The 13,440-nt window shown below is 36.6% G+C and overlaps 1 protein-coding gene across 1 annotated transcript in view; it reads left to right on the top strand.

Annotated features, from left to right (window-relative positions):
• Nucleotides 1-13,440, top strand: part of HIBCH (3-hydroxyisobutyryl-CoA hydrolase) — a 95,210-nt gene that overhangs the window by 42,557 nt on the left and 39,213 nt on the right. The gene's annotated exons all lie outside the window — the stretch shown is intronic.

Below are 13,440 nucleotides of genomic sequence, written 5' to 3'. Positions count from 1 at the left end.
GTTGGATGACTTTTAGTTGCACAATTTCTGACAGTAAATTTTTAGGGTTGTTTATTTTTTATTTATATTTATTTATTTTTTAATTTTTTATATTTTTAAATTATTTTTTATTATTTTTATTTTTATGGGTTGTTTAATTTAAATTCAATTAGCCAATGTATCATTAGTTTTAGATGTAGCTTTCAATAATTCATTAGTTGTGATAATACCCAGTGCTAATTCCATCATATGCCCTACTTAATTTTTAGGGTCAGTTTTTCAGCCTTTTTCATAGGTAAGCATTGGGTTATATTTTTGAAGTTGCAATGGATTATCCTCTAACAGATGTTCCTGTACTTTTTAACTCCATCTTACTCCTTGTCTGTTTCATTAGATAGAGCTCTTGATTCTCTACTTTACTCTTTTCCCCTTGGCTTTGAGCCCAGGAATAACTAAGTACAGTTGGGAGGTGCTTGTATTTGCCTACTACTAGGACCTTGGCTTTGCTGCCTCCTCCTCCTCCTCCTACCCCCACGCCCACCCCTGCCATTTTAAGTTGTTGAGTTCTGAGAAATAGAACTTTGACTTTCTAGGATTATGGGTATTCTTGGCAACTTTCAGACTTGCAGATTCTTAGATCTACAAGGACTTATTTTCCATTTTGGGGGCCCTTTTCTGTGGATTTGTTGTCAAGATTTGGGTTCATTTTGTTTTTAATTTTGAAAGCCCCTTGGTTCTTGGTCGAGTGGTAGGCACCTCCTCCCTGTGCCATCCTCAGCCTGCCTGTTTCATCCACCATGCCATCCATACAGCACGCCAGGTTAAATAATTTGTGATCTAGAGGGCTCTTTTCCTTATTGAGGCATCATATTGCACAAAAAAGAAAGGAGGAGGGGAGTTCCTCTTGCCCCTCAAATGAGCCCATTCTCCTAAAGATATATTGACTGAAGAAGTTTAATACTAACTAAAAGTTCATTACAATTTTAGCACTTATTCGAGATTGTTCACAGCTGTTTCACCCAACCATCAAAACTTACTAGATACGTGCTGTGTGCTAGATACTGAGTAGACTCTGGGGATAAAATAGTGAGCAAGGCACATGTTTCTTTCTTCATGGAGCTTCCTGTCTAGTGAGGCAGGTACAGGGTGTTCTGGAAATACACAAAGGAGTACCAGCCTCAACTGTGTATTTGAGTGAAGGGGGTAGTGTAGGGGAAGCATCTTGGAGAAAGTTATATAAGCAGCCAGGATAGAGCAAGTTGGGAATTGTGGAGAGATGGGATGTGCTTGCTGCTAGTGTGTAAGGGGTTGATGCAGTGTGAAGGCCCACGTGCAAATGAGAAGGTAGAGGCATATGTGAAAATGAACTGAGAGAATGCATGTTTGGGTAAAGTTCAGTATGCCTGGATTTTGGAGTATGAAGGAGATAGTGGTTAAAGTTTGAGGCCAGAAAGGTAGCAAGAAACCAGATCAGTCCTCCTATATAAGATATGTTTAGTAGTTTATCCTGAAATCAGTTAAGAGTGCCTTTTAAGTGCTTTAGATGAGAAGATGGCTTGAACAGACTCGCATTTTAGAATGAATGTCTTTTGTGGGAAGAACAGATTCAAGGGGTTTAGGATTGAAACTAGAGATTGTTTAGGAAGTTATTACAGAGATCCAGGTGAGAGAATATGGTGATTTTGAAATAGGTAGGGATAATGAAGGTACCAGAAATTGGGTTTATGGGAGATGTTTAGGAGGAAACTTGGGGTTTGATGAGGGATTGGACATGGATGACAAAGAGGAGAAGGAGGCAAGTGTGACTTCCAGGTCAAGACTGAGCACTGGAATGAACGGTGGACTGTTCACTAGATTTAGAGGAAGAGTGGCTGGGGGTATGAGCTGGGAAGGGTGAAGGGAGATGAGTTTAATTTTGAGTTTGTTAAATGTGAAATGCCTGTGAACTATCCATGTCGGTGTGTTTTATCTGAATAAAAGTGTTGGTTATGCAAGTCTGAAATTCAGGGTGTTGCCTGGGCAAGAAGTTTTGGGACTCATGTAGGCACAGTATTCCCTACAGTGCGTGCCTCTATAACATGAATTAGCTCTTGAGTGCTTGGTAAATGGTGAAATAATGTTAGGATTATGTAAAATGTTGGTTCATATGCATTTTTTTCTAGACAAGGGGAGATAGGGTAAGTGGCAATATGTGATCAACTAGGAAGGAAGAAAGCACTTAGCTCTGTTGATGTACAATGAATAGGAATTCTCTTGTCTGTATTTTAAGAAAATTAAACAAATGCCTGTTCTTTGGGCACCTCTAAGGTGAACTCGCTACTTGCCTGCTTAAGGACAGAACCCCACTGGCTTATAGCTGCACATCTACCTGCTTTGCCTCTGCACATGCTGGTCCTGCCCTGATTAAAGTATTGCCATTCTTTCCACTTTATTTTTATGCATTTTAAATATCTGCTGTGGTATCCTTTGTTCATAATGAGATGCATGATTAGATGGCCTAAATTGGATGCCAGGGACCATTATAGTTTTTATTAGCATTCAGATTACAAAATTATATAGGTTTTGAGCAGACTGCTCAAACTCTATTTTTCCTATAAGCTCTGTGCAATTTTGCAGAACCTGAGGATTTTTTTTTTAAGGAATTCATTATCTTATAGCAGAGATGCCTTATATCGAAAATTTGTCAGTAGAAAAGATTATGCAAGGAAGTGTGACAAAAATAGTGACAACCAAAATAAGTTCAGAATGGAATCCTAAAAACAAAATGAAACAACAACAACAACATCCAAAAACAAAAACAAAAACCCCAAACTACCCAGTATTTATTGGCCAGAACAAGAAGCCTGTAAAAGACAGAGTAGGAGGGGGTCCAGAAGAGGCAAATCAGAAGAGTGGGCACCTTCAAGTTGTTTTCAGTGCCCCGGAAGACTTTGACAGTTTCTTTGCTTTGTGGTGAAGAACATATCCTAGGTGGTTCTTCTATGTTGTATTCCCCAGACCTACAAGTCCACTGTTTCTCCCAGACAGCCCTGATTACTTTTAGTAGAAAATTGTGATTAGCAATAACAGTCTAGGCACTAGTTAATTTGGTAATTGTTTCTACACCTTCTCAGTGAACAGAGCTAAGAATATAGATCTTGTTTTTAAAAGAAGATAGATCCTAAGTTTAATACATCCCATTAAAATTTAGATTTTTACTTCTTTGATATTTGTATCTTTTAATGTTGAAAACTTTTTTTTTAATTTTTATTTATTTATGATAGGCACACAGTGAGAGAGAGAGAGAGAGGCAGAGACACAGGCAGAGGGAGAAGCAGGCTCCATGCACCCGGAGCCCGACGTGGGATTCGATCCCGGGTCTCCAGGATCGCGCCCTGGGCCAAAGGCAGGCGCCAAACTGCTGCGCCACCCAGGGATCCCTGTTGAAAACTTTAAAAAAAAAAAAAATAACATTAACACTGTTACAGATTTGCTTTGTCCTAATGTGGATAATAGTTTTAGGTTAACGATACCAGCATTATTACTAAAGATAAAGCCACTGAAATAATTGCTCTCTGCCCTCTACCAATTTTTTTTAGTGACTTTTCATATTTTTCTGGAGTATTCAGTAAGAGAAACAACCCTTATTTTTATACTCATATAAGTTTATGATGAATAATATTTAAAGCACATTCCATGAAAAGTACAACTGGCACGGATTGGAAATACATGTATCATTTGGTAAACTCTATACTCAACAGATCAGAAAAGTATGAAGCTGTATCAAAAAGAAGCCAGAGGGATGCCTGGGTGGCTCAGTCAGTTAAGCGTCTGCCCATGATCCCAGGGTCCTGGGATCGAGTCGCGCTTTGGGCTCCCTGCTAAGAGAGGAGCATGCCCTTCTCCCTGCCTGTGCACGAGTGCACCCTTTCTCTCTCTCTCTCTCTCTCTCTCTCTCTCTCTCTCTCTCTCTCTCTGGCAAATAAATAAATAACATCTTTAAAAAAAAAAGGTAGCCAGAGAATGGCTTTTAGGAAGCTAGTCAATACAGAGTTAATGAAAATCTTTGGTAAATCAGATATTAAGAATACTCCTATTATAATGACCCTTTTTGTTTGAGTATATGATATAAAGCAATGGCTTCTTAGAACTTTTTAAGATTTATGTTAAATATATATTTGAATATAGTTGATATGTATATGTTATAGTTGGACACATGTACATATATAATTATAAACATGTATATTGGAGGATGTGCTCAATGAGTAAAAAAAAAACAAACAAACCTGAAAATGAATCTAGGAGGTGTGTATTTTTAAGTTATTTCAAATTTATGCTTTAATGTATGATATACCAGAATATTTCTATTCCCTGAGTTTTAAAAATTAAAATATAATTGACCAATAACATTGTATTAGTCTTAGGTATACAACATAATTATTTGCTATGTGTATATACTTGCAAAGTGATTACCACAATAAGTTAACATCTCACCACACATGGTTAACAGAAATCTTCTTTTCTTCTGATGAGAGCTTTTAAGATTTATTCTTTTAACATTTTTTTAAATATCCCCCTGGCTTTTTTACTTAAAACTATACCTGAAGAATGGTAGACTATTAATATATAAATAAATTAAATATTTCTATCTCAATTATTTGTTTACTGAATATCATTTTCATCCAGAAATAATATGAATTAAGCATCCAAAGCAAGGGGGGGGGGATTTTTGTTTAGTACTGATCTCTGCAATCTATTAAAATACATGAACATTTTATTATCAGTACAGTAGTATCATTAATACGTAACACTAACCTATTAATATTAATGTGAAACACACAATAAAGTCTTTGTTCTTGCTCTGGAGACTGTTGATCAGACTGCTAATCTAATGCATATGGTCCCAGAGATACATTATGAAACTTATTTTATAGTAATGATATTAACTTTCATACTATAGTGAAATAATGTATGTTGACAACCTACTTGAGTTTCTTACAAAAATATGTACCTATTTCAAAGCACAATTTATAATCCTGAATGACAATGAGGGAAGATTCTCACATACTCTGGTGCTGTGATACAGTGTTCATTCTGGGCAGGAGCTTACTCATTCTCCCTGAGTAGAATTTAAATTTAAATCCATGACTCTTTGTGTAAGCATTACTCACATTACCCCACTGTATGCCTTTCTGAGTTAGTTGCTTTCTTAACTCTGGATTTTAGCTCTATTTACTTTGTAACATTTATTTTTAATTTTTATTGATTTTTTTTAAATTAAAAACTTTTTGTGAAACAACTTCAAATTTACAGAAAAGATGCAATAATAGTACAGAGAACTCCTATATAGTCTTCATATTCCCTGTTATTTCCACATTTGTTTTATCATTCTTTCTTCCTCTCTCCTACATCTGTCTATGAAGATTTCTTTTTAACTATTTGAGAGAAAGTTGAGGTTGTGATAACTATTGCTAAATTGTTCAGTGTGTATTGTCTAAGAATAAGAACACCAAAATCAAGAAATTTAACACTGATCCAATACTATTACCTGGGACATTTCCTTTTTAAGCACCAAGTTAAATAGTTCCTTCCACATGTGTCCTTGTTTGTTTTGTGTGGGATTAATCTTGACATTAATATAATTCATGGAGTGGTTGACCATATCTTAACTTTATTTATTTATTTATTTATTTATTTATTTATTTATTTATTTATTTATTTATTTATTTACGATAGTCATACAGAGAGAGAGAGAGAGGCAGAGACACAGGCAGAGGGAGAAGCAGGCTCCATGCACCGGGAGCCTGACGTGGGATTCGATCCCGGGATTCCAGGATCGCGCCCTGGGCCAAAGGCAGGCACCAAACCACTGCGCCACCCAGGGATCCCCATATCTTAACTTTAAATATCCTTATAATTATTGGGGCACCTGGGTGGCTCAGTAGGTTAAGTGTCTCACTTTTGATTTTGGCTCAGGTCATGGTCTCAGAGTCATGGGATTGAGCTGTACATCGGGCTCTGTGGGGAGTCTGCTTGAGATCCTCTCTCTCTCTCCCTCTATCCCTGCTCATGTTTTCTTTCTCTTTCTCTCAAATCTTAAAAAAAAAAAAAATCCTTATAATTAGCCATTTTTAGAAATGTTGCTTTTTGTCTCAAATAGTATTTTATCTGGAAATATAGAAATGATGCTTATTTTTAGTTGCTAATGAACATATTTACATTTTGAAAGATTTAACTGTGCTTTTTAATTGTAATAAAATCTAAAAGCTTTAAATAAAGCTATGCCAGCCTTTTCCCCTTTACTGAATAGCCTAAAAACTCATCTATGTCTCTTAATTAAAAAACAGTCTTAGACTACCTAAATTTTGCCTTTAAGGATTATAAAATTAAGCACATTATCATTCTTGTGATAGTATGAGTTTGACTCCATTCATATGGAGTTTTCTGTTTACCCATATTAGAATTTTTATACCAGATTATAAAAATGGATTAAATTCATTTTACTTTATCAGTACAATGTCAGCTCAGTACTGCAATGACGATTGTTTCTAATAATACAAGTTAAGAATGTCAGAGTGCTTGGAACATCATAAATAAAAGGCACAGAAGGGTTAATTGTAAAATAGAAAAAAAATACCACATCAGCACTAAACTAAACTAAAATAAAGCTGATATGTTTTAATAACAGATAAGGTAAATTTTATGACAAACATTTGATATAGAAGAACATTTCATGGTTATAAAACAGTTATAATAAATCTAATTTTTATGTCCTATAAGTCTGTTGTGTATTGTTTCTCTTTGGTGTTAGACCTGTGGTGTATGTTGGATTATTTCTAATTGGATGCTAGTTATTTCTAATTGACTATTATTTGAACTCGAGGATGATATTATCTCTTCCTCCAAGGAAGATTAATCTTTGTTTATAGTAGGTGTCTAGGCTGAGGGCACTAATAATTCCAGATATCTAGATCCAGTCAAGAATGGAAGGATTTATAGCTGAACTTCACTCCAAGTGAAGGGGAGTCTGAATTCAGGGCATCCTAACTCCTAGACTGTAGCATTTGGTGACCCAGTTTGGCAAGTCCTAAATTCCATTATTTGTTCCCTGGGCAGGTAGGACTTCGTTCAGTCTGTTTACTTCTGTTCAGATCTTCACCCTCTTAAGATCATTGAGGCAGGGCACCTGGGTGGCTCAGTCAGTTAAGCATCTGACTCTTGATTTCAGCTCAGGTCATGTTCTCCAGGTGGTGAGATAGAGACTGGAGTTGGATTCCCACTGGGCATGGAACTTGCTTAAGATTCTCTCTCTCCCTCTTCTTCTGCTCCTCCTCCCACCCCCCAACCAAGAAAAGAGAAAAGATCACCAAGGACAGATTCTGAAAATTCTATTGACTTCAGTCAACTGTAGAGAGATATTTTATAAATATTTGTCTAAAACTCTATTTATAGGGATCCCTGGGTGGCGCAGCGGTTTGGCGCCTGCCTTTCTTTGGCCCAGGGCGTGATCCTGGAGACCGGGGATTGAGTCCCAGGTCGGACTCCCGGTGCATGGAGCCTGCTTCTCCCTCTGCCTATGTCTCTGTCTCTCTGTCTCTCTCTCTGTCTCTGTCTCTCTCTGTGACTATCATAAATAAATAAATAATTAAAAATTAAAAAATTAAAACTCTATTTATAACTGAATATGAAGCTAACTGAACTGAATTAATGAGTTCTATAGCATACAATATGACAGTAGTGCTAAAACTAAGACACTATGGGAACAAACGTCTATCTGAAATAGCTTTATTGGTGTGATATTGTCAAACATTTAAAAATGTTTGATCTGGGATGCCTGGGTGGCTCAGTGGTTGAGCATCTGCCTTTGACTCAGGTTGTGATCCCAGGGTCCTGGGATGGAGTTCCACTTTGGGCTCCCTGTGAGGAGCCTGCTTCTTCCTCTGCCTGTGTCTCTGCCTCTCTCTGCGTGTCTTTAATAAATAAATAAATAAATAAAATCTTAAAAAAAAAGTTTGATGTGTGCAAAAAAATAAGAAAATCCTAAAAGGGAAAATAGACAAAACCATAATCCAAGAAGAGTGAACATAACTTCTTTCAGTAATGGAGCAGATACTCAGTATAAGTGTGTGCATGTGTGTATGCACACACATACACATACATGGTTTGAACATTGTCCAATAAGTGATTCAATTAACATGTACTCATTAATTGCAGATATGTTCATTTCATGTATGCATTGAACATTTACCAAAATTGGCCACAGAATCAGTCTGAGCATATTTCAAAGGATTAATCTTATAGACTGTTCTCTGGCCTCAGTGGAATTAAGCCAGCAATCAATAATAGTAACAAAATTTGAATGTTTGGAACATATACTTATGGCTGTATCTTGTGGACATGGAAGGATTACCTAAATAGTACATAAATTCATACCTAAATAGTACATAAATTCACCATAAACTAAACTAAAATATTAGACTTAAAAACTAAGAACTTTTGTGCATTCTACAACATCATTAAGTGTGAAAAGACAAACCATGGACTGGAAAATAAGTCTTGAAATGCGTATATCTGACAAAGGAATCCTATCTGGAATGTATAAAGAATTTCTACTGTCAATACAATAATCCAATGGAATAATGAGCGATAGATGAGAGTAGACATATCACAAAGATATCCAGAAAACAAACATTCAGTTGCATTAGTCAAGGAAATGTAAATTGAAATCACAGTGAAATGCTAGCACAGGCTCATTAGAATGACTAAAATTATGAAAGATAAGTTTAGGTATTGATGAGGATGAGGAATAACAAGCCCGTATAATGCTGGTAGAGTAGAAAACTGGTACTGCTGCTTTGAATAATTGTGATTTGTAAAAGTTGATTGAATTAGTTTACTTTGACCCAGTAGTTTACTACCTGGTATATACCCAACCAATATGTGTGCACTTATGCGCCAAAACATGTGCATAAGAATGGTCACTGAATCCTTGTTTGCAGTCGCCCCAAACCAGAAAACCTAACTAGCTATTTACAGTAAAATAGATAAATAAATTGTTTATTCCTACAAAGGAATGCTGTACAATGAAAAAAAGATTGTATATAACATAAATCTCATGTAGTGTTGACTGAAAGATGAATATATACACTAATTCGATTTATATCAAAATAAAATCAGAAAACCTAAATCTTACTTTGTTGGAAGTCAGAATAGTAGTTGCCTGAAGGATAGAGGGAATAGTGACTGACAGGGTACATAAAATAATTTCTGATAATTTTTATCTGCATTTTGGTTACATGGGTGTGTTAACTTTGAGATAGTTCATTGGACCTGTATACTTACCATTTGTTACTATTTTGTATATTTTTGAATGTGTATTAATGTCAATTAAGAAAATTAAAAGCCGATGTGGCTGACCTGGATGAAAGTGAGAAAAGTGGGGAATGGTAAACTCCAAGATCAGGAAGCTAGAAAGGAGCCTTATCAACCTGAAGGAGGAATTTTGGTAATGTTTTAATATAATGGGAAGTCACTGGAGAATTTTGGGCAGCAGAAAACCTTAACTGAATTACACTTAATAAGCTTACTTGGCTGCTGTGTAGAGACTGGATTGTGGTAAGAACAGAAGCAAGAGTGACTAGTGCAGGCAGGAGGTAGTAGTGACTTTAACTAGGGTCATAACAGTGGCAATGTGAACAGTGACCCAGTCCAAAGTATATTTTGAAGTTAGAGCTGTGAAGACATGTTCATAGATTAGATCGGGAGATCAGCAAGAAAAAGGATGCCACTGAGGTTTTGGCCTGAGAAGCTGGGTAAGTGGTGGTGCTATTTACTGAGGGAACAGCACATTTAAGGAGATATCAAGAGATTTACTTTGGACGTATGAACATTGAGAAAAATATTAGACATTTCAAGTGGAGACATTAGGCAGCTAGAAATAAAAGTCTAGAGAAATCAGGATGGGGAAATAAGTTCAGTCTTTAATGATACAGTGCTTAAATTCCGGGAGCCCTTGGAAGAGGTCACCTAGGGAGCAAATGTAGAAAGAACAGAGTGCAAATGAAGTGGAGGGATGACATGTGATCATGGTGGGGAGGGTTAGGGTTAGGGTTGGATGTCAAGGAGAAGAGAAAGAACAACTAATGAGATAGAAGGAAAACCAAGAGAGTATGGAGTCTCAAAGTCAAATGAAGGGTTTCCTGAAGTAGGGAGACCCTACTGAGATAACCAGTTATATGAAATGAGATCTGACTAGTGGGTTTGGTAGGATGCAGGGAGGGTATTTGAGGAGAGTTAGGAATTAGAATGACATCTTACGTTTGGGGAATGAAGCTATACAGTATAACCATTAATACAATAAAATTTGAAGACTTTGAAGCCTTTTAAGTCTAGCAGGTTGTTGGTTAAAAAGTATGCAACAGTAAGTTTTGAAAGTTTCAACGGAGACTTCCTGTAAGCAACCTATAATGGATTCTTTTTTTTTTTTAAGATAAAAAAATTAGTTCTGAATCTGCCACGAAGGTGCTGCATCTCTTTCAGTGCTGATCAGCATTTATATTCTTAGTATCTCCAAGTGAGGCAGCTTGCATTTTCCCAGCCTTTCTCCTAATTGAACGGTTTTAAAAACTGGCTCTTCATGGTACTTGTATCAAGGATTTCTTATTTTGAAAGCTTGCCGTTAGTGCTTTTTAAAATCTTGAAGTCTTTGATTTCATTCACGTTAATACTATGGGTGAAATAAAATTATGAACGGAGTCAGTGAACACAGGATCTGTAGTTTCCATGTCAAAGACTACGAGGCTCATAACTTTCTTTCTCTGTTGATTTAAGATTATAAAGGCCCTCTGTAGAGAATTGGACTGTTAGGTGGTTCTCTTGTCAAGCAAGGAGGATTTCAGAAGATACAATGGGAGTGACTAGTCGGGGACAAGCAGTGTTAGCAGGAAAAGTCACACAAGGCAGCTTATATTGTGATGCTGAAGCACGACAGGATGTAGACATGGTTCTAATTAAAAATGTGGTGAGAGGCTTTTTTTTTTTTAATTGAAAAGAACATGGACTCAGATCCAGAAAAAAGAATGGAGCAGTTATTAGAAAAAATGCGTGGATCAAATGGAAATTGATAGACAAAACTTTCAGCATAGCGTGTCTTCCTGCAAAATTGAACTGCAAGTATGGACTTAAGGATTTTAAGTGGCATATTTGTTTTTCTCTCTCTCTCTGCTGCTTTTTGTACATTTGCTTTTTTCTCTGTGCTGTACAGGCTGTGTGCAGCCTTCTCCGTTTATTCGTCATCACTCCTTATAATTTCTGCTTTAACTTGGCTATCATGTCGTCTTCGGCTTAAATTTCAAATGACCTTTAAGCTTTGGCTGTCATCAACTCACAGCTGCCCACTGTATTTTGGTTTAAATACCTAAGAGTGAGAATCGTGTCTAATGCACTTTCCTTTCTCTCCTTTTGTTCCCTGGGCCTTGGAGTTCTGGTTTACCTCGACGTAAGCCCTGCCTGTGGTGCCCACCCCTAGTTCAGCCACTGCCCAGGGAAGGGCAAAGTGTTTGGGCAGAGAAGGTTCCTGTAGAGAAAGGGCAGTGATGGCGCAGACAGTGGCTTTCTCTAGTATGTCTTCCTTTCTTTAAAATTATATGATTAATTGAAATTGTAAAAGCTTGGAATTTTGGAGGCTTTGTGTTTCGTGGAATAAGCATGGCAAGCCTGGTGGGAGATGAAGTTACCAGTAGGCTGGGCCAAACTGCAGAGAGCGTTGCATGTCATGGAACAGAGTTTGAATTGTGTGTGTGTCTCAGATGAGTATCCATGTTTGTTCAAATATGTATTAGAGATATATAGGGAAAAAATCTGAAGGGTTATCAAATTAATAATAACTATTTCTCTGGAAAGAGGGAGGAGACTAGGATTGGGGTTGTGGTCAGATTTTACCTTAATATGTAAATATTTGATAAAGAGGGATATAGTCATTGCTGTTTGTGGAATTCAGAGTTAATTAAAAGAGGTAGGAGGCAGTGACCAGGGGAGTGTGGTTTGAAGCAGAGTCCGTCTGTGAGGTCTGTAGATCTACCTACTGTGCGGCCCCAGAGGGAGGCAGTTCTGAGCCCTAGGACTCCAAAGAACAGTCAGAAAACTGAGAACACAGTCCAGTCTAAGTTGATAGCAAGACATTCCTTAACATTAACAACTTTCAGATACAATGTGATTTTAAAAAACGGAGAATAGACAATGAAGCAAGGACTTCTAAAATAATAAATTGTTATTAAAAATGGTAATGCTCTCTTTTCATTAAATTTTGTAAGATTTCATAATGTTGAAATGTATACAATTGAGTTTGAGTCAGTAACGTCAGTTGACTATGTCATAATAGGACATGCATAACATGATATTTGCCTGTACAAGGAATATCAGACATTGTAGATTTAACTTATAAATGTTGACACCAAAAGATGTAGGTAGTAGCTAAAGAATTTTATTCATTTTCATGTTATTTATATGGTCTTCTAAAATTTAAGCTTAGCATATAGTCTGTAAAATGTATAAGAAATTGCATATGTTTCTTAGTGTTTTCTTAAGGTTTAAAAGTTCAAGAACTTTTATTTTTTGATCATAATTTTTAAAGATTTTTAAGTAATTTCTGTATCCAACGTGGGACTTGAACCCACAACCCCAAGATTAAGATCACATGCCCTACCGACTGAGCCAGCCAGACACCCGTGTCCTGTCTTTTTTTTTTTCTCTTTCTCTCTTTCTCTTTCTTTCTTTCTTTCTTTCTTTCTTTCTTTCTTTCTTTCTTTCTTTCTTTCTTTCTTTTTTGGATTTTGTTTTTTAAATTCTCTACACCTGATGTGGGAAAAGTTTCAAGAACTTTAAAATGGCTGAACTACGTATGAAAAAACTTGAAAGAAAAAAAAAACAACACTTGAAAGAGTTAAAAAATTGTAATGAAGGATTAGAAGAACCAGACAGAAATGCCCTTTCTATTTAGTTAATGCTTACGGAATTCTTAAGTGCCTGATGTTGTTCCAAATGCTTCACGTTTTAACTCATTTAATACTGTGCTGACAAAGATACAGCACACTGATTAAAAAGGATCAAGAATGAGAGGAACTAAAATAGTCTAACAGAAGTTCTGAATAATGAGAAAAGAATCTAACACAGGAAATATGTTATAGTGTGAGCACCGATAAAAACGGAATCCTTTGTTATCACATGTATACTTACTTTTATTTAGTACGTCTGCTTTTTCTTTTTTTTTTTTAAATATTTTTTTCTTTATTTATTTATGATAGTCACACAGAGAGAGAGAGAGAGGCAGAGACACAGGCAGAGGGAGAAGCAGGCTCCATGCACCGGGAGCCCGACGTGGGATTCGATCCCGGGTCTCCAGGATCGCGCCCTGGGCCAAAGGCAGGCGCGAAACCACTGCTCCACCCAGGGATCCCGTTTTTTGCTTTTTCAAATATATAAGTG

The sequence above is a fragment of the Nyctereutes procyonoides genome, unplaced genomic scaffold, assembly GCF_905146905.1.
Source record: "Nyctereutes procyonoides isolate TBG_1078 unplaced genomic scaffold, NYPRO_anot_genome, whole genome shotgun sequence".
Classification (NCBI taxonomy): Eukaryota; Metazoa; Chordata; class Mammalia; order Carnivora; family Canidae; genus Nyctereutes; species Nyctereutes procyonoides.
The sequence above is the reverse complement of the archived record's forward strand: the minus strand, read 5'-3'. Positions and strand labels throughout refer to the sequence as shown.